The sequence below is a fragment of the Cetorhinus maximus genome, unplaced genomic scaffold (assembly GCF_964194155.1).
Source record: "Cetorhinus maximus unplaced genomic scaffold, sCetMax3.hap1.1 HAP1_SCAFFOLD_353, whole genome shotgun sequence".
Classification (NCBI taxonomy): domain Eukaryota; kingdom Metazoa; phylum Chordata; class Chondrichthyes; order Lamniformes; family Cetorhinidae; genus Cetorhinus; species Cetorhinus maximus.
In genome coordinates this window covers 143682-166217 of record NW_027596299.1, presented here as the reverse complement: position 1 = coordinate 166217, position 22536 = coordinate 143682, and the positions used below count along the sequence as shown (strand labels likewise).

The 22536-nt window shown below is 44.4% G+C and overlaps 2 non-coding genes across 2 annotated transcripts; both read right to left on the bottom strand.

Annotated features, from left to right (window-relative positions):
• Positions 1-2430: 2430 nt before the first annotated feature.
• Positions 2431-2512, bottom strand: trnas-aga (transfer RNA serine (anticodon AGA)). Its single transcript has one exon. It is a non-coding gene; the product is annotated as a tRNA-Ser (tRNA).
• Positions 2513-13067: 10555 nt separating this feature from the next.
• trnav-uac (transfer RNA valine (anticodon UAC)) lies at positions 13068-13140 on the bottom strand. The gene has a single exon. It is a non-coding gene; the product is annotated as a tRNA-Val (tRNA).
• Positions 13141-22536: the final 9396 nt, after the last annotated feature.

Sequence of the window (22536 nt, the reverse complement as noted above, 5' to 3'; positions counted from 1 at the left end):
GAAGGGGAATTGGCAGGATTCGAACCATGTGGAAAAACGTCTGAACCACTCGGCCAGGACAACTGGGTAAAGGCTGCATGTTGTTTGTTTAAAATAATAGAATGAATACAGGGAGTTCCAGTGAAAGAAGGTCTTCCAGTCCGTGCCATTGCCCCAGCTTTTCCCAGTCACCCTGGGATTTACACTGTCTCTCCTGATTCTTCCAACTGAAATACAACACTGCACAGCTCAGCTGCCCCTTCACCGCACAGGGAATCTTTTGGAAGTGCATCAAACAACAAACCACCAGAAAGTTTGGCAGCGGTGAGAGTGAAGCCCAAATCTTCAGAGAGATCGAAACCTGAACCAGCGGCTGATCCCGCTCGGCCTCACTACCACATTCAGATTAGACACAAACATTGTCTTCACCAACATTGACACTGAATTAGAATATAAAAAATTATGATCAGGAATGGGCCATTCGGCCCCTCGAGCATTCTCAGCTACTTGATAAGATCATGTGAAAACTTGAATCATCATCCACTTTGTAACATCCGGACGTTTAGCTACTGAACAGTCTCCGCTCAAAGAAAAGAGAGAAATGTCTTCTTGCATCTTTTAAAACTGATGGTTTTCCTCTCTCTCTGCACCTTATGATATTAAGCCACAGAACGAATATGAGTAATGTGTGGGTGGTAAAAATGGGAAACTGAACCACATTGACACACACAGAAATTCACAAATACGCACTTGTTAAGTTTTGAAATTGTGCTTCTTTTCAAACTGTCTTCAATGTGCAGAAAGTGGAGCTATGATCAACTTATAGCTCAGAAGATGTACATCAAGAATGTATATAACAGGTTGATTCTCACGGTGCCTCTTGGGACTCGGTGAGCTGCATCTAACGATTTAGACCATTTAATTGTCGTTCAATGAGTCCGGTTCCAAATTCGGTGCTAGAAATGATAAGAAAACTCGCTGAATTTGCTTGTCTTGAATTCAAAGCATCGCATGGAAGATAAGAAAGTTCATCTTAACCGTGGTGTTAGGAAACATAAAATGACAGAAAGGCACAGCAAAGACAGGGGCTATTCGGCCCTGTGTGCTGCTTTCAAAGAACAATGTCATTGGTTGATATGAATATTCAAAGATATTCGTCATTTAGGAAGAATGGTTAAAAAGGAAAATGAGGTGGGGTCGCGCTGTTAATAAGGAACGAGATTGGTACATTAGTGAGAGAGGATCTTAGATTGAAGGATCAAGATGTAGAAAAAGTTCGGGTGAAGCGAAGAAACAGCAAGAGGCAGAAAACATTGGCGGGAGTTGTTTATAGGTCACCAAACTGTAGTGGGAATGTTGGGCATGGGATAAATCAGGAAATTAGAGCTGCATGTGACATGGGTAATACAGGAATAATATTCTGCCTCGCACCACCAGCTCTATAGTCAGTGCTTTGTAACCTATCACAGCCCTTCTCTTTTATTTTCACCCCCTCACTCCGACTCTGGGTTTATTCCCGAGTTTTGCCCTTGTGACATTTCCAGCTCTGATGTGAAACTTCCACTCTCACTCCACCAATTCTAGCAGAGCTTTACCGTGTTATTGTCAACCAGCAAATCAATCACATTGATTTGAACAGCTCGCCCAGGACTTATACGTTTCAACTCCCAAACCAGGGATCGAACGCAGGCTGTACTGATAAAATTAACGCATTCTAACCACGAAACCAGCAGTTTGACACATGGAAGCTGCTTTTGGTATTTTTCTATCCCAGATCTCTTTCACAAATGACAAGTTTCTTTGGCCAAATGGTCGGTGTCGTTTGAACACAGGTGTCCTCTTCAGCCAATGAGAACAAACATTTCGCTGGAACATGAAATCGATACTTTCCCCCTTTAAGACAGTTATTAAAGCCGCCCACTTTGACTGAGAATTTAGTCGTCTGACCGATTTTGTGGCTCAGTGTCACACTTTGTGATAAAATGCTCCTGGGGAACGCCTTGTGACGTTTCATTAGGGAAAAGGAGCTTTATAAATATAAGTTGTTTTTGTAGTCCATACATAGAAAGAGACAACCTCCTCTTCCCTCTTTCATCCTGGTATTTTTCACTGTAACATTGTAATGTGAAGTTGCACCACTAATGTGAATACAGTTTGTGCTCGTAAAAATGTGTTCACCTCCTCAGGGAACTGAACCGCATTGACCCACACAGAGGAACACACTCAGAGATATACACCGAGACTGACAGAGGCCTAAGGGGAGACAAATACCAAAGTGAAATCATGTAACCAAATTGGCTCCGTTTTGTTTTCCATTTCCGACTGGAGATTTGCAGAAGGCTGACAAATGAATGGAAATAAGAGAACACGGGTGTGTTTGGATCGTTTTTACTCGATTCAAACGATAATTAGCGCTGTCTGTGCGCGGTTAAAATCCAAAGTAGTGAGAAGCGTAGTCGGCAGGATTCGAACCTACGCGGGGTAACCCCAATGGATTTCTAATCCACCGCCTTAACCACTCGGCCACGACTACAGAAGCTGCTGCTCGCTCACTATTATCTGTGTGAAATCATGCAATGGTTACAGCGGAGAAAGCGGTCTTTCTGCTCGTCCTGCCACTGCCATGACCTGACCTTTTCCCCGGAACCCAGCAATTTATCCTGTCTCTCCTGGTTCTCCCGACCAAACTGGGAAAGAAAGAGTGAGAATGATCAACCCGGCCAGTTACCGCTTCATCAGTCTACTCTCCATCATCGGTAAAGTATTGGAAGGAGTCATCAACGGTGCTATCAAGCGGCACTGACTTAGCAATAACCTGCTCACTGATGCCCAGCTTGGGTTCCACAAGGACCACTCAGCCCCTGATCTCATTACAGCCTTGGTTCAAATATAAACAAAAGAACTCAACTCCCAAGAGGAATTGAGATCAGCATTTGACTGAGTGTGGCATCAAGGTTCCCGAGCCGAACTGGAGTCAATGGGAATCAGGGGGAAACTCTCCGCTTGTTGGAGTTATACCTAGCACAAAGGAAGATGGTTGTGGTTGCTGGAGTCAGTCATCTTAGCTCCAGGACATCACTGCAGGCGTTCCTTAGGGTAGTGTCCTCGGCCCAACCATCTTCAGCAATGAACTTCCATCCATCATAAGGTCAGAAGTGGCGAAGTTAGCTAATGATTGCACAATGTTCAGCACCATACCCGACTCCTCAGATACTGAAGCAGTCCATGTCCAAATACAGCAAGACCAGGGCAATATCCAGGCCTGTGCTGACAAGTGGCAAGTAACATTCGCACCCCACAAGTGTCAGGCAATGACCATCTCCAACACGAGAGAATCCAACCATCGCCTCTTGATGTTCAATGACATTACCATCACTGAATCCCTCACTATCTACATCCTGGGGATTCCCATTGACCAGGAACTGAACTGGACTAGCCATAAAAATACGGTGGCTACAAGAGCAGGTCAGAGGTTAGGAATCGTGCAACGTGTAACTCACCTCCTGACTCGCCAAAGCCTGCCTACCATCTACAAGGCACAAGTTAGGGGTGTGATAGAATATTCCCCACTTACTTGGATGAATGCAGCCCCCCCGCAACACTGAAGAAGCTGGACACCGTCCAAGGCAAAGCTGTCTACTTGACTGGCACCACATCCACATTCACTCCCTTCACCACTGATGCACAGTAGCAGCAGTGTGTACCATCTACAAGGTGCCCTATAGAAATTCACCGAGGCTGCTTAGACAGTAGCGTCCAAACCCACAAACATTCCCAGCTAGAAGGACAAGGGCAGCAGATAGATAGGAACACCATCACCTGGAAGTTCCCCTTCAAGTCACTCACCATCCTGACTTGGAAATATATCGCCGTTCCTTCACTGTCACTGGGTCAAAATCCTGGAACTCCCTTCCTAACAGCACAGTGGAATACCTACACAACATGGACTGCAGCGGTTCAAGAAGGCAGACCACCTTCCCAAGCGCAATTACGGATGGACAATAAGTGCTGGCCCAGACAGCGAAGCCCACATCACGTGAATGAATAAAAAAACGATCCAGTTTTACCTGCAAATTATATTGCCTTGAACTTCTGACCAAAGTAAAGCACTGCAAACGTCAGTCCCTGGAGCAAGTCTGACGTATTTGCTCAGGTGAGGAACCAGCTGAAGCTTTCAATATTGGATTTCTTAACACCGATTTCCAAATGGGAATTTTTTAATGGCTTGAAAGCGAAAAAACAGGACTATGGAGAAAGAGAAGGAAATTGTCATTAATTATAAAGCTCTTTGCACAAAACTAACGTAGACACCATGGGTGGAAGGTCCTCTTACTGCGCTGTGCCATTTGATGATGACATTGTTGATCAGTCTGTCTCCAGCATTCCTAATGAGAACAGCCGAATTCCATTTCTTCAAAACAAAGACCCAAAGTGCTGCTGCATGACGTCACCGCTTAACATTCCAGACAGCTCCATTGGGATCTTTACAGCGCAGGGTTTATAGAGGCGAGTGGGGTCATATTCGCTTCACATGTGATGGAGCTGCGGTTTGAAACCTGGTAAGAGCATTATCCAAGCGTGTTTATTTGAGTGTGAGCGACAGTTCGATAATTTCCGTTTGTTGTAAGTATGAACACAAGTGTTGGAATCCTGCTGACTAAAGATTGCACCATTTTTGATTTTAACCAAATTAATTATCAGTTAATTAGTAGGAAACCCATCCAAATACGTCCGTATTTTCAGATTCCCATTCATTTGTCAGCATTCAGGGAATTTGCTTTCGGAAATGGAACAAATACTGAGCCAAATTGATAATACCCTTGCTTTCTGGGTTTGTGTCTCTACTTAGGCCTTTGTCACTCTCGGTGCATATCTCTCTGTGTCTGTTCCTCTGTGATTGTCACTGTGGTCCAGTTCCCTGAGGGGGTGAAAACGTTTTTAATGTCGCAAACTTGATTCACATTACTTGTGTGAATTCATGTTAAAATGTCGCAGAGAAAAGCATCAGCGTGAAAGATAAAACAAGAGATTGGCCCTTTCCATTTCTATCCTACAACAATAACAACTTGTATTTATAAAGCGCTTTTAACCTAATGAAACGTCACAAGGGCGTTCCCCAGGATCATTATATAACAAAGTGTGACACCGAGCCTCATATTCGGTCAGATGACTAAAAGCTCGGTCAAAGGGGGAGGCTTTAAGAACTGTCTTAAAGGAGGAAAGTATCGATTTCATGTTCCAGCTAACAGCAATGGTTCTTCTCAATGGTTAAGGAATCGCTTGTGTTCAGCTTAAACAGACCATTTGGTCGGAGAACGTTGTCCCTGGAGGAGATCCCGAATGAAAAAAAAATGTCAAAAGTTGCCTCCATCATCCAAATCTCAAGTCTTATTGGTAGTTTCCCTGATGTTCAGTGACTCGGGATCGGCGCTTCCATTGGACCAACAGCGAATAGGGTGGAGGTTTTTGGAAATTGAAAGTTGCGCATGCGCAGCTTGTGGGGCTATTTCAACTTACTGTCGATTTCATGTTCCAGCTCAGAGCATCCGTTGTTTTCATTGACTGACAAAGTCGTTTGTCTTGAAACGAAACAGGCAGTTTTGGAGTGAAAGAGATCTGAACTGAAAAGCAAAAGGCAAAAGCAGCGTAGATAAGCCAAATCGAAAACTAATGGTATAGCTTCCCTGGTTGTCTAGTGGTCTGGATTCGGCGCTCTCACCGAAGCGGGCTGGGTTCGATTCCCGGTCAGGGGGTGTAGAGTTAATCAATTCGTAGGAACGAGTGTTAATTATTCATTGATTGGAGAAGTTTAAAATCTCCATCAGAGAAGTGACAGAACATAGGAACAGAAATTAGGCCATTCGGCCCATCGAGTCTGCTCTGCCATTCAATCATGGCTGATAAGTTTCTCAACGCCATTAAATACACTCAATGACCTGTCCATAGATTCACCACTCTCTGGCGAAAGAAGATTCTCCTCATCTCTGTTCTAAAATGTCTTCCCTTTACTCTAAGGCTGTGCCCTCGGGTACTAGTCTCTCCTACTATTGGAAACATCTTACCCACTCTATCCATGTCTTTCAGTATTCTGTAAGTTTCAATCAGATTCCCCTCATCCTTCTAAACTCCATCGAGTATAGACCCAGAGTCCTCAAACGTTCCTCATATGTTAAGCCTTTCATTCCTGGGATCGTTCTCATGAACCTCCCCTGGACTCTCTCCAGCGCCAGAACACCCTTCCTGAAATACGGGGCCCAAAATTGCTCACAATATTCTAAATTTGGTCTGACTAGAGCCTTATAAAGCCCTAGCAGCCCATTCCTGCTTTTATATTCTAGTCCTCCCCAAAATAAATGCCAACATTGCATTTGCCTTCCTTACTACCGACTCAACCTGCAAGTTAACCTTAAGAGAATCTTGGACTAGGACTCCCAAGTCCCTTTGTACTCCAGATTTCTGAATTCTCTCCCCATTTAGTGAATAGTCTATGCCTCTATTCTCCCTACCAAAGTGCATGACCTCACACTTCCCCACGTTGTATTCCATCTGCCACTTCTTTGTCCATTCTCCTAACCTGTCCAAATCCTTCTGCAGCCTCCCCGCCTCCTCAATACTACCTGTCCCTTCATCTATCTCTGTATCATCTGCAAACTTAGCCAGGATGCCCTCAGTTCCTGCATCTAGATCATTAATGTATAAAGTGAAAAGTTGTGGTCCCAACACTGACCCCTGCGGAACTCCACTAGTCACCAGCCGCCATCCTGAGAAGGACCCCCTTATCCCTACTCTCTGCCTCCTACCCTCCTGAGAGTTCCCCCTCAGAGCTGGAAAACATCACACTTGGATCAAACAATCACTGGAATAGACACCGAGAGTGACAAAGGCCTAAGGAGAGACACAACCAGAAAGCAAGGATGTCACCAACTTGGCTCAATGTTTGTTCCATTTCCGAAAGCAGCCCGGCCGAATGGCCTCTTTCTGTGCTGTAACTTTCTATAATTTTATGTTTCCCACCAGCACCGGTCATTCTGCCATTTTAAACCCACTCGAGCGAGATGTAATTTCTTACCTTGTATTCGGCTCTTTTGAACCTAAACACGAAGCAAATTCAGTTTGTTTTCTTGTCATTTCCAGCACGAGATTTGTCACGAGACTAATTGAGCGACACATTAATGGTGCCAATCCTTCCCTGGAGCTCACCGCGTCCAAAGAGCACTGTTATCATCAACCTGTTTTGTACCTTCTTTCAGTACATCTGCTGAACAATATAAGCTTATCACAGCTCTGCTTTCTTCACATTGAAATCCAATGTGAAAATCAATTTCAAAGCTGAACAACTGGAAGGAGAGCGTGACTGTGGATAATCGGCACTGGGCACATTCCTGTAATCAGTATATGGGAGAATCGGGAAGATGAGATCCTCGTGTCTCTTTACCCTCGAGTTTTACCCATTCCCACGAACTGACTGTGTCTGCATCAAGCTGCTGATTGACCTGGGAGCTGGATGGACAGAGGGAGCTGGAGGCGAAGCAGGGACAATAGTTCTTCTCATTGGTGAAGAAGTCGCTTGTGTTCAACTTAAACAGACCATTTACCGGAGAGAATTGTGAAAGAGATCGGGAATGAAAAAAAAAATGTCAAAAGTTGCCTCCATAATCCAAATCTCAAGCCTTATTGGTAGTTTCCCTGATGTCCAGTGACTCGGGATTGGCGCTTCCATTGGACCAACAGCGAATAGGGTGGAGGGTTTTGGAAATTGAAAGCTGCGCATGTGCAGCTTGTGGGGCTATTTCACTTCACTATCGATTTCATGTTCCAGCTCACAGCAACCAATATTTTCATTGGCTGACAAAGTCGTTTATCTTGAACCTAAACCGGCCATTTTGTGGTGAAAGAGATCTGAACTGAAAAACAATAGGCAAGAGCAGCGTAGATAAACCAAATCGAAAAATATTACCTGGTGGTCGAGTGGTCAGAATTCAGCGCTCTCCCCACCATAGCGTGCGTTCGTTTCCGGGTCAGGGAGTGTCGAGTTATTGAATTTGTTGGAACGAGCGTTGATTTTTCATTGATTGGAAAGGTTTAAAAGCTCCACCAGAAGCAGAGGAATGAGAGTTTAAGTTTCGCCTCCGAGCCGGAAAACGTCACACTTGGTTCAAGTGGGGTAAGGGAATGAAGGACGAGGAGGAGAAGATCGGGGTGCAAAGCGCTGAATATAGAAATGTTGGTGTGAGGCAAAATATGGGTGGGAGAAGTACGAATTTTGTGGCTGCCGTTTGCACTGACACAAACATCACTCCTGGTGGATCAACCAATCATAGCTGCTCTTTGAAAGCAGCACGCCCGTCCGAATGGCCTCTTTCTGTAATTTTCCATAATTTTAGGTTTCCCAACAGCACAGATCATTCTGCCATTTTATAACCCACTCCAGCGAGATGTCCTTTCTTACCTCGTATTCAGCTCTTTTGAAACCAAAACACGGAGCAAATTCAGCGAGTTTTCTTGTCATTTCCAGCACGGGATTTGTCACGAGACTAATTGAGCGACAGATTAATGGTGCCAATCCTTCACTGGAGCTCACCGCGTCCAAAGAGCACTGTTATCATCAGCCTGTTATGTACCTTCTTGCAGTACATCTGCTGAACAATATAAGCTGATCACAGCTCTGCTTTCTTCACATTGAAACCCAGTGTGAAAATCAATTAAAAAGCTGAACAACTGGGAGAGATAATCGGCACTGGGCACATTCCTTTAATCAGTATCTGGGAGAACCAGGAAGGTAAGATCCAGGTGTCTTTTTACCCACGAATTTTATCCATTCCCACTATTTGACTGTGTCTGCATCAAGCGGCTAATTGACTTGGGAGCCGGACGGGCAGAGGGAGCTGGAGGCGAGGCAGAGATAGAAGCAGAAAGACATGCATTGAATTTGACGTGTGTCAGTTGCTTTCAATGGTGAATGTCTGTCTTGTAAGTTTCAGAGGAGACACAGAAATTGGTGTTTTTTTATTTCAAGCAGCAAGCAGCAAAAGTAAAACGATAAAAGCTAATTACTGCGAACGATAGAAATGCTGGAAAAACTTCACAGCTGGTGAGAGACACAGAATGAACGTTTCCAAGCCGCACGAATCTTATTTGGATTTTTAAGACATTATAGCGCCCAGCGTGTGGCTCGAATCCACGATCCAGAGTCGCATGCTCTACCGACTGAGCTAGCCGGGAATATAGAAAGTGGCTCCATATGCCAACACACGTGGATAAACCTGCTGCTTTCCACCCGATACCTCAGCTTGTTCTGAATTTTAAGGTGTGGAATATAATCGACCTACAAATGCCCCAAGGTTGCAATGCATTCCTCTCAATCACCAATAACATCATTCACATCTTCCACTTCTTAGCTGCACTTCCTTCCAAACATTGTGATCGATTTTCCTCAGGATTTGTTTCTGGATTTAATACTTAACTGCTTTGTGTCCTCATTTTGAAATCAAATTCGCTTCAATGTCCAACACAAATTCAATTGCAAACCTGACGGATAAACAATGGAAAGCAAGTCACTTGGTAACACAAATCCCATGGTGCTCATTTTCAGATTCACAGTCAGCATTTCAATAAAATAGAGGAATTTTACCGTGAAAACATTTAGAAAGTTGGTGTGACTTTTATTTGTGACTCTCTCACTCGGGTATTTTGTAAATGCTACCTGGAGGTTTAGTGACCGGGATACAATCTACCTGTGTTTTCCTGAGCCTGTGCTCGGTGTATTGGGAGGTTTGGCCCGGGTTGGAGTATCTTGTGTCCCAGGGATGGGCAGCAACCCGCTGATTGAAGCTGCAGTCGCTGCTTTCTGCCGGCAGCGGGTGACTGGAGAGAGCGGGGCCGGAATAATTGCTGCTTTGCTGCTTTTCCCTGTGTCACTCACAGTGGAGCTGAGGAAGAGAGAATAATTGATGGGTTTGTTTGAATCCAATAACTTCATAAATTTCCAATGGGTTAGATATCGGTGTATGGTAGGTCTAATTGTTTTCTCAGTGGAGTCAGAAACGTTTCGGGGGTCTTCATATTCAGCTCAAGTACCCAATGATAACCGGGAACTGAGTGGCAATTAATGCTGATAGGGAGAAAACAGTGAAAATTCCATTCCTGGGTGGTCTCGAACCACCACAATTTAGGTTAATAGCGGAACGCGCTAAACAATTGTGCCACAGGGACCGATGAAATCTGAAGCCAGGGTGTCAGCGAGTTAAAGCTTCAGATTCCTGCGAACGGAATGACAATTGTCTCTATCAGTTTTACTCTTACAAATTAAAGAGTGGGACATTCATTGTGGACACATGGAAACAGTCTGATCCCACCCATTGCAGGCAGACCCATGTCACTGGGAACCAGCTCTCCTACAACCGGTGCCGTCTCCCTTCGAGCCTTTCGTTGTCTTGTCTGTTAGCAAGTATTCTGATTGTCCCGAAGCTGATATTAGTTTTGAATACCTGATGTGCAGTAACGAGAATCCTTTCAATGTCTCAGATCAGTTAATTTCACTGATAACATCAGAGTCAATGTTCCAGCATCTTAAAGAAGGGAAAGGTGCCTTGACTGTCTCTGGTCAGTCGGACAGTTCACTCTTCATTCTCCCCTGATTCCGGTTCCCAAAGAGTTTCTAAAGATTCACAAAGCTGGAGACTGAGATTTCTATTTTGGTTCCTTCTCCACATTCCCACCTGCCAACTGGCATTATTTTCCAAATATTTTTTGGAGAGGACAGCAAAGCGGCCTCGAGGCCACAATCAGATCAGCCATGATCTTGCTGAATGGCGGAACAGGTTCAAAGGGCTGAATCTCCTCCTCCTGATCGTCATTCGTCCCTTCCTGTGACACAGCCCGAATCACTCCTGACTTTAGCAAACTGCCTTCAGAATTAATTATCAGCTTTATACTTTCCGTTCATCTGCAAACATTCACTAAATTTGCAGTCTGAAATGGAAAAATAATTGGCCAGGTTGGTGACATCCTTGTTTTCTGGGTGTTTGTCTCCCCTTCGGTCTCCGTCACTCTCGGTGCATATGTCTGTGTGTGTTCCTCTGTCTATGTAGTGTGGTTCATTTCCCGGAAGTGGTGAACACATTTTCACCATCACAAACTTTATTCACATTGATTGTGCAGCTTCATATTGAAATTTTACAGAGAATAATATCAAAATGAAAGATTCAAGAGGGGTTTGCAATGTTTGGAAGGAGGTACAGCTAAGAAGTGGAAGGTGTGAATGATGTTATTGGTGATTGAGAGGAATGTATTGCAACCTTGGGGCTTTTATCGCTCGATTACCTTCTACAATTTGAAATTCAGAACAAGCTGAGGCTTGAGGTCGGGAACAGCAGTGATCTCCATGGATGTTGGGACGTGCAATACTTCGCTCTTCTTACATGCCTGGCGAGTTCAGTCGACGGCGTCTGAGGCTCTTAATGCCAGGTCTGTTGGGTTCGCGACCTGGGATCAGTGAAATTCTCTTCTTAAACATTGTTGCTTTCATGGGTGACCCCCAGGTCTCCATTCCTCCGGCAGTATCACCGCTCAAACTGAGTCTTTCTCTATCCCGCTTTGTTAATATCACAGCCGCTGGTTTATGAATGAAAACTGTTCTCGGCTTCACTGGAAGTCAGAGTATTTAATTCTGAGCATTTGATGCTTTCGCCGACGCAGCCTAGGTTTAATTCCCGTACGGAGAAAACCTTTTCTTTCCCGCTGTGTGAACTGTCACAGTGAATAGGAATTCCTTATTAAAAGAAACTAGATCTGGCAGCGTCTGTGGAGTGAGAAAGAGAGTTAATCTTCCAGCTGGATGATCTTTCACCAGAGCTGGAAAAGCCAGAGATGTAACAGGTGGAAAACAAATCCAGAGACGGAGAGAGGGGAGTGACAGGACAAAAGGGAAGGACTGTGATAGGTTTCAAGGCCTGAGAGAGAAACTGACTAAAGGGATGAGTGTGCAAAATGTGGGTGGGAATGGGACAGATTTTTCTTCCTGTTGCTCAAACCGGGACAAATATCACTCCTGATCAACCAATCACAACTGCTCTTTCAAAGCAGCACGATGGGCCGTAAGGCCTGTTTCTGTACTGTAACTTTCTATAATTGTTTCATTTCCATCCCCACTGCTGCTGCATTCACAGTCATTCTGTCATCTTACAACCCATTCCAGCAAAATCCACCTTCTTCCCTTGTGTTCAGCTCCTTTTACGTCATGGGGCTGAGCAAATTCAGGGAGAATTTTTTTACCATTTGGCACGAAATTCAGAACCAGATATGAGGGATATTTGTACCGGTGTAAACAGTGAAATCTCCCCTATTACCTCCACATTTTCCTTTGCACCACCATCTCGATAGTCAGTGATTTGCAGCCTATCACAGCCCTTCTCTCATTTCCTATCTTCACCTCTGTATTTGTTCGTGGCCTGTTGCACGGGTGACATTTCCAGCTCTGATGCAAAAATCCAGCTCTCACTCCACTGATTCAGGCGGAGCTGATATACGTTTTCAGTTTCAATCAGGAAGTAATGCACATTTATTTTAATAATTCGCATGACATTTATAAGCGCCAAATCCTAACCAGTAGACCCCCAGGCTTGCAACTTCACAGCCCGACTTATCCATGCTATCTCTGCCTTTTATTTTCATTTCACATCGCTTTCACCATAGACACTTTTCTCCCACAAAATGACAAGTTTATGTCGAACACAAACGACTTCTTCAGCCAATGCCAACAGCGATTGCTGTTAGCTGGAGCAGCATTCATTGTCACACAGACCCGGGTTGTCATTGGGTCCTTAAGTGACAAAAAAGGGCAGAAATCGCCAACTCTCCTGTGACCCGGCGAGTTCCAACAGATATGTTTTTTATTGAACATTCATTTTGAATATTCTCCACTCACCCGCTGCCAGCTGAAGGATATCCTCATTTTGCTGAATGTTCACTTTGTGAAAAGACGAAGAGCAAGTGCAATCCGGCTGTGAGATTCTGCATTCAGCTCATATTCAACAACAAGCAGGAGCGAAGCAACTTTCCTTTTCGCCTAATTGAACAAGTTTCAATAATGTTTCTGCCCGGTTTTGAACCGGGGACCTTTCGCGTGTAAGGCGAACGTGATAACCACTACACTACAGAAACTCGACGCGCAAGAAGTCTAGTACACCTGACTACAATGCAGTTCCACAGCAGCACTTTGGGCCCTTGTTTTGAAGAAATGGAATTCGGCTGTTCTCATTAGGAATGCTGGAGACAGACTGATCAACAATGTCATCATCAAATGGCACAGCATGTTGGAAAGTCATTAGATCATCGCAGCTTCTTTTTTAAAGAACAATCAATTAGTCCATATTTTCTTCTCTCTTTCCATAAGCCTCAATTTCTCTATTTCAAGTAACTGTCGAATTCACTTTTGAAGAAGGAGTTTCTTCAGAATCTATGCACAGTTTCCCTGACCCAGTGACATGAAGATTTGGATTTGGGTTTCTTCCAGCCTCTGGAGGAGTGGATCCGAATCCCAGCGCTGCCGTAGTTTAAGTCACATCCCCACTTTCGGGCACTTTAGGAATTCCGTTTTGGAGAACAAGAGGAGATTCTAACAAAAAGCTGCTGCGGATGCTGGAAATCCAAAACAAAAACAGAATTACCTGGAAAAACTCAGCAGGTCTGGCAGCATCGGTGGAGCAGAAAAGATTTGACGTTTCGAGTCCAACATGACCCTTCAACAGAACTGAAGTATAGTTAGGAGAGAGGTGAAATATAAGCTGGTTTAAGGTGGGGGGCGGGGGGAGAGAGAAGTTGAGGGTGGGGGAGTGCAGTAAGTTCAGAGAGAGACAGATTAGAATGGGTGAGAGGAGCAGAGAAATTGAGACGGCTAATGTCACGCCGACAGTTCTCAATGAAAAGATCAAGAGAAGGTAAGAATCCAGACGGAGGCAAAGGATCATCCTCCGCCATTTCCGCCAACTCCAGCATGATGCCACCACCAAACACATCTTCCCTTCACCCCCCCTGGCGGCATTCCGTAGGGATCGTTCCCTCCGGGACACCCTGGTCCACTCCTCCATCACCCCCTACTCCTCAACCCCCACCTATGGCACCTTCCCATGCCCACGCAGAAGATGCAACACCTGCCCCTTCACTTCCTCTCTCCTCACCGTCCAAGGGCCCAAACACTCCTTTCAAGTGAAGCAGCATTTCACTTGCATTTCCCCTAACTTAGTCTACTGCATTCGTTGCTCCCAATGCGGTCTCCTCTACATTGGAGAGACCAAACGCAAACTGGGCGACCGCTTTGCAGAACACCTGCGGTCTGTCCGCAAGAAAGACCCAAACCTCCCTGTCGCTTTCCATTTTAACACTCCACCCTGCTCTCTTGCCCACATGTCTGTCCTTGGCTTGCTGCATTGTTCCAGTGAAGCCCAACGCAAACTGGAGGTACAGCACCTCATCTTCTGACTAGGCACTTTACAGCCTTCCGGGCTGAATATTGAATTCAACAACTTTAGATCTTAAACTCCCCCTCGCCCCATCCCCACCCCCACCCCGTTTCTTCCCCCTCCCTTTTTTTTCAATAATTTATATAGATTCTTCTTTTCCCACCTATTTCCATTATTTTTAAATCTGCAACTAATACCTTGTTAGTCTTTCCACCCCATCCCCACTAGAGCTGTCTGTACCTTGAGTGTCCTGCCATCCATTCTTAATTAGCACTTTTCTTAGATAATATCACCACCTTCAACACCTCTTTGATCCTTTTGTCTGTGACATCTTTTGATTATCTGCTCCTATCACTGCTTGCTTGTCCCCACAACCACCCCACCCTCAACTTCTCGCTCCCCCCGCCCCCCACCTTAAACCAGCTTCTATTTCACCTCTCTCCTAACTATACTTCAGTTCTGTTGAAGGGTCATGTTGGACTCGAAACGTCAACTCTTTTCTTCTTCACCGATGCTGCCAGACCTGCTGAGTTTTTCCAGGTAATTCTGTTTTTGTTTTGAAGAGGAGATTCTAGTTTAATATAGGGTGGGTTGTGGTCCTTTATTTTGTTTGGAAAAACACGGAGAGGCAATACAAATATAAATTGTTGTGGGGGGAAAGGCGGGTGTGTGGAATTGGTTGAGCTGCTCTTCCAGAGAGCCAGCACAGACACGATGGGCCAATTGACTTATTTTGTAGCCATCTCTGATTTGATAAGAACACATTTGAGCTCTGGAGCAGCTGTTGGTCATAACTCAATGTCTAAAGTGATGCATTTGAAATCCATTGGGGCCTCCCCCTGTAGGCTTGAATCCTGCTGACTACAGTTCTCATTATTCCTCATTTTAACCAGGTGCCACCAACCTCATCCTTGCGGCTCCTGTGAAACTGACAAGGCAACGCACGGCAGAAATTCATCACTGTAAGTAAATGACACACATTAAATTCTTCCGCTTTCATGTCACATCTTTTAACTTCCTGCTCTCCCTCTCAGAGATTTCCAGGTCTATCAAATGTCACCCACCTGGGACTTCACATCTACCTTGGTCTATTGAATATGGTCGACTTTCCAGTGTTGTATAGTTAGCCAGTGGCTCAATAGCACAGTGGTTGGCATGCTGGTTTTATGAACCAGGGGTTGAGAATTCAACCTTTGCTAGAGCCTGTGATTAATCTTTAGCTGAGAATACCGAGTTATGTGGAAAGCTGAAAAACCGCAGAAAAAATATTTAAGAAGAAAAAGTTTGCTTTTTGAAGCATGTTGCTTTTAATTTAAAGTACTGCGGATGCTGGAAATCTGAAATAAAAACTGAAAATGCTGGAAAAACTCAGCATCTGACAGCATCTGTGGAGAGAGAAACAGAGTGAACGTCTCGTGTCCGTGTGATCTTCTTTAGAGCTAAAGAGAAGCAAAAGTGTTCACTGTTTTTATACTGTTTACGAGGGAGTTGGGTGGAGCAGGTGGGGAGGTCAGGAGGAATTGACAAAGATACTATGGGCACAATACAAAGGGAGTGTTAATGGTAGCGGTAAGGGCTAAAAATGGTGCTGCTAGTTGCATAAAGGTAAGAAAGCAGAATGTGTGAATACAGAACAAGGGTCAGCATTCTTTGAAAGAACAACATAGAGCAATGACAGATGGCCCTTTAGGGGCCTCTCTCCTCACCTTCCAAGGGCCCAAACACTCCTTTCAGGTGAAGCATCTCTTCATTTGCACCTCCAATTTGGTCCATTTCATTCACTGCTCCCAATGTGGTCTCCCCTGCATTGGAGAGACCAAACGCAGACGGGTGACCGCTTTGTGGAACATCTTCAGTCTGTCCGCAAGCATGACCCAGACCTCCCTGTCATTTGCCATTTCAACACTCCACCCTGCTCTCATGCCCACATGTCCGTCCTTGGCCTGCTGCAATGTTCCAGTGAAGCTCAACGCAAACTGGAGGAACAGCACCTCATCATCCGATTAGGCACTTTACAGCCTTCCAGACTGAATATTGAGTTCAGCAGTTTCAGATCATGAACTCTCTCCTCCATTTTCACCATTTTTAAAATCTCTTAACAAAAAAGAATTTTATTGACTTATTTTTCATTCATTTATACATTATTTCACCCCACCCCCTTTTATTATCCCCTTTTCTATCTTTTTTTCCGCAACTATCTCCCCCTCCCACATCCCACCTCCAAAAGGGCCATCTGTTACTCATTCCATGTTGTTTTTAAACAGAGCGCTGAACCTTGTTCTGCTATTCACCCATCCTGCTTTCTTACCTTTATACCACTATCAGCACCTTCTTCAGCCCTTACCACGACCATTAACATCCCCTTTGTCTTGTGTCCAGGGCATCTTTGTCAGTCTCTCCTTAACCCCCATGTATCGCTGACCTTCTATCCAGAATGACCTGCTCTACCTGTCCCGCCCCGCCCCCTCCCCGCCCCGCTTAAACAGTACAAATTCCAACACTTTCTACTTCTCTTCATCTCTGAAGAAGAGTCACACGGACTCTAAACGTTAACTCTGTTTCCCTCTCCACCGAGTCTGTGAGACCTGTTGAGTTTTTCCAGGAATTTCTGTTTTTATAATATATCAGAAGTGACTGGACAACAAGATGTAAGACGGAGAAAAATGTAGCAAAGTCTGAAGTAACTCAGTCAGTCGCAGTAATTTTTAAAAAGCAACAAAGCAGAACACGTTTGAAAAGGTGAGAAAGATGTGCTGATGTTCAAAGAGACTCGACTGCACTTGTGCAAAGAACGCTGAAAGTTGCATCAGTCCCTACAGCACAATTGGTCAGCGTGTTCGACTAACTGAAAGTTTGGTGGTTCTCAGGGACGAAGCTTCCAATGTTTTTTCCTCCCATCAACATTCATTGTCACACAGATCTGGGTTGTCAACGGCGGCAAGAAATGTTTCCACAAATGTTGCCAGTTCTACTGCTTTGCAGTGAGTTTTGAACCAGAGAATCTTCCCCATGTAAAGCAAATGTGATAATCACTGGACTACAAAAACTACACGCAGCTCCTTACAGAACGACCTAGAATAATAAACTGTGCTGTCTTATAACAGTTCCGAACCTTTTTTTATGGAAGTACAATTCGGCTGAAAACCTTAGCCCTGCGGCAGAGAAATTGATCTAACATTAGAATCATCAGATGACACAGCACATCAGCAGCTCATTCAACACCTCACACATGTACGAACGATCTTGCAACAACTCCATCCACATCTTTCTCTGTTTTTTCCGAGCCATGCATTTTTCAGAATATTACTCAAAACCTGGAGAAGTATAAACGTCACATGGTTTTGAAATGTTGCATCCAGTTACTATTTAACAATAAACGGGAACGATGCAATCTTTCCTCACACTGAATTCTGTTAATGCTTCTACCCCTTTTCGAGCGGGAAAACTTTCCGTGTGTGAGAGACCGTGATCCCTATTACCCTACACAAACCCTGCAATGTAGCGGGGAAACTTTCCGTGTGTGAGAGACCGTGATCCCTGTTACCCAACACAAACCCTGCAATGTAGCGGGGAAACTTTCCGTGTGTGAGAGACCGTGATCCCTATTACCCTACACAAACCCTGCAATGTGAAGAACCCAATTTCACACACAGAAGGCAGAGAGCCGGGTATTTTCAGATTAGAAAGACGTAACGAGTGGAGTGCCATGAGGATCAGTCTCAGGGACTCAATTATTTACTATTTATACTAATGACATGGAGGAGGGGACAGAGTGTAATGTATCCACATTTTCTGACGATACAAAAATAGGTGGGAGGTCAGGTTGTGATGAGGGCTTGAAGAATCTTCAAGGGGGTATAGATAGGTTGAGTGAGTGGGCAAAAGTTGGCAGATGGAGTTTAATGTAGGAAAGTTTGAGGTCATACACATTGCTAGGAAGAATTGAAAGGCAGAATATTATTTAACTGGAGGGAGACTCCAAAAAAGTGCAGCACAGAGGGATCTGGGTGTTCCTATGCATGAAACATAAAAACTTGGCATGCAGGTGCAGCAAGTAATGAAGAAGGCAAATGGAATTTTGGCCTGTTTTGCTCGTGGTTGGAGTTTAAAAATCGGGAAGTCTTATTACAGCTGTACAGGGTGTTGGTGAGGCCGCACCTGGAGTCCTGTGTACAGTTTTGGTCCCCAGATTTAAGGGAGCATGTATTGGCATTGCAGGCAGTTCAACAGAGATTCACCAGGCTGATTCCTGGGATGAAGGGGTTGACTAATCAAGAACTGTGAAGCAGATGAAGACTTTATTCGTTAGAGTGAAGAAGACTGAGGGGTGATCTTATTGAAACGTGCAAGATTCTGAGGAGGTTGACAGAGTGGATGTTGAGAAGATGTTTCCACTAATGGGGGAACTTCCAACTAGAGGACAAAGTTACAGAATCAGGGGCACTCATTTAAAACTGAGATGCGAAGAAATTTCATCTCCCAGAGGGTAGTGAATGTTTGGAATTCTCTACCCAAGAGAGTTGTGGAGGGTATCTCACTGAGAGTATTTAAAGAGGACGTAGATAGATTTTTGAAATATCGGGGATTGAGGGCTATGAGGAGCTGGCAGGAAAGAGGAGTTGAGGCCTGGGGCAGAGTAGCCATGATCTTATTGAATAGCGGGGCAGGCTTGAGGGGCCGAATGGCCGACTCCTGCTCCTATTTCTAATGTTCTTATGAAACGTGTCTCTGGTGAAAGAGGTCTGAAACAAAAATAAAAGGCCCAGGTAGCATAGATAAGGCACGTTGTGAGGCTTGTGAGCAGCTTTCTTGGTGGTCTAGTGGTCAGGATTCAGTGCTTTCACTGCTGTGGTTCAGGTTTAATTCCCGGTCAGGGAATGCAGATTTACTGACCTCGTGCAAACTGTTACAATGAGTCTGAGTTGTTTCTTGATGAAAAACAGAAGACGCTCATCTCTGCCAGAATCAGTGGAGTGAGAGCTGGAGTTCTGCCTCAGAGCTGGAAATGTCACCCGTGCAACAGGTCGAGAACAAATATTGAGATGAAGATAGGGAATGAGAGAAGGGCTGTGATAGGTGGCAAAGCCTTAACCAGAGAGATGTTTGTGCAAGGCAAAATATAGCGGAAATAAGGGAGGCTTTACTGTTTACACCGACACAAATACCTCCCAGATCTGGTTCCATATCTTGTGTTAAGTGGGAAGAAAACCTCTCCCTGAGTCTTCCACTTTTTAGCTGCACTTCCTTCCAAACATTGCAAACTCCTCCTGCATCTTCCATCCTGATATTTTTCTCTGTGACATTTGAAACTAATGTGAATAAAGTTTGTGATGGTAAAAATATGTTCATGCCCTTGGGGAACTGAACCACATTGACACACACAGACGAACAAACACAAACATATACACCGAGAGTGACAAAGGGCAAGGGATTTTCTCGAAGGAGAGACAAACACCCAGAAATCAAGCCTGACACCAACCTGGTTCCGTTTTTGTTCCATTTCTCGCTGCAACTTTTGGGAATGTTTGCAGACAAATAGAAATTAGAGAACGCTGCAGGTTTTAGATGATTTTTATTCAACTTATTCGGACAATTAATTGTGCAGGTACACTGTAAAATTCAGGAATAATAAGAAGCGTAATTGGCAGGATTCCAGCCTACCTGTGGAGATCCCAATGCATTCAAAACCCGTCGCCTGAACCACTCAGTCACGAATCCAAGCCCCAGATTTGCATTAATGATTTTTGTATAAAATCATAGACGGCTACATTAGACAGTCATTCAGCATGTCGTTCACATGCCGACCCTCTGGAAGAGCAACTCAACGACTGCAATACCGCACCCCGCCTTTTCTCCACAGCAACTGATATTTATGTTGTCTCTCCTCGTTCTTCCGATCAAAATAAAACACCGCACACTCCGCTGGGCTTAATGTGAGCTGGGATCTGTTGGTCCAAATGGGGCTGATCCCATAAGGTAGATCACCTGAACGTTTGGCAGTGGTGGAATTCGCCTCTGTCGAGACTGGAGCCTTAACCCAGCGCCTCAAACCGCTCGGCCACACTACCACGTTGTGTAGGGCTGTTCCTAATTTCCTTCACTGGTATTATCATCGAAATAGAACAGAAGCAAAGGAGCAGGAATAGGTCATTGGGAAACTCGAACCAACTCTGCCAGTTAATCAGATCATCCTGCACTTTGTAACATACAGAAATCATCTCCACTATTAACTTCATAATTTCAATGTTTCACTATTTCAATGTTTCAAATGATGTGTTTTTTTCCCTGTGGTGACTGTGCGTGTTTGCTCAATGAAATGTTGGTAAAAGGTATCGACTGAGGAAAATGAGGAGATGATTGGTCAGAATAGACATTTGTTTTCTGAAAATACGATTTTAAATCAACTATTTTTAAAATTTGAATAGTTGTAAAAGAATTCAGAATAATTGTAAAAGAATTCAGAATCCAACCCTTCATCTCAATGAGTCAGGGAAACTTTGTTAATTTTCACACACTGCACATGGACACGGCAGCAGCTCCTGCACCTCTTTCAATATTGTTTATCTTAACTCAGAGTTTTCAAAAGGGAATTGGACAATGATTTGAAAGGGAGAAAAAAACCATAGTTATGGAAAGAGACGAAGAAATTGAGATTAAGTCGAAAGCTCTTTGTGGAAATCTGACATCGATAATATGGGCCCCTTGTAGAGTTGTGCCTTTTGATGATGACATTATTGGATCAGTCTGTCTCCAGCATTCCCAAGGAGAACAGCCGAATTCCATTTCTTCAAACTAAAGACTCAAAGTGTTGCTGCATGACGTCACCGCTTAACATTTTAGTGAGGCCCATTGAGCTTTTCTCCCGTCTCCTGTTTCTGCAGGGCAGTGGTTATCATGTTTACCTCATATGTGAAGAGTTGCCCCGTTCGAAATTGACCAGAACCATCATCAAAACTTGCAGATTGAAGTTTGTTGAAGACAGCAGGATGCAGTCATGTGTCCTGGTCACTGTTTATCCTTCAACCAAGATTATAAGCTCTGCGCATTGTCGAGTCCTTGGCTTTGTGTGTTTGTTGAGCAGTGATTGGCTGCCGTGCTCCCTGCATGAAAACAATGACTCTCCTTCAATAAAAGCAAAATACTGGAAATTTGGAATAAAAACATTAAATGCAGGTAGAACTCAGCAGTTCTGACAGCGTCTGTGGAAAGCAAAACCTGCTGAGTTTCTCCAGTATTTTCTGTTTTTACTTCAGTGCTTAATTGGCTTGAAAGTGGCTTCAGACATCCGCTGGTCAGGAAAAGCACTGTATAAATGCAAGTCTGTCTTTCCTTAACTATCTTTAAATCCCAGTCCTGTGGTTACTGACCCCCGTCAGTGGAAACAGTTTCTCCCTATTTGCACCATCAAGCCGCCCGTCCCCACTGCCCCCACCCACATCATTTTGAACAGCTCCATGAAATCTCCACTTAAACTTCTTTGCTCTAAAGAGAACAATCCCAGTCTCTATAATCTCTTCACAAAACTGAATTTCCTCATCTCTGGACATGATGCAAGGTGGGGGATTCAGATGAGATTGTGGAAAATATTGTCAGTTGGCAGGTGGGAAAATGGAGAAGGAACCAAAACAGAAAACCCAGTCTCCAGCTTTGTGAATCTTTAGAAACTCTTTGGGAACCGGAATCAGAGGAGAATGAAGGGTGAACTGTTCGACTGACCAGAGACAGTCAAGGCACCTTTCCCTTCTTTAAGACGCTGGAACATTGACTCTGGTGTTATCAGTGAAATTAACTGATCTGAGACATTGAAAGGATTCTCGTTACTGCACATCAGGAATTCAAACCTAATATCAGCTTCAGGACAATCAGAATACTTGGTAACAGTCAAGACAGCGAAAGGCTCGAAGGGAGACGGCACCAGTTGTAGGAGAGCTGGTTCCCGGTGACATGGATGTGTCTGCAGTGGGTGGGATCAGACTGTTTCCATGTATCCACAATGAATGTCTCACCCTTTATTTTGGAAGAGTAAAACTGATAGAGACAATTGTCATTCCGGTAGCAGCAATCTGAAGATCGAACTCACTGGTTTAAGTCTTCATCA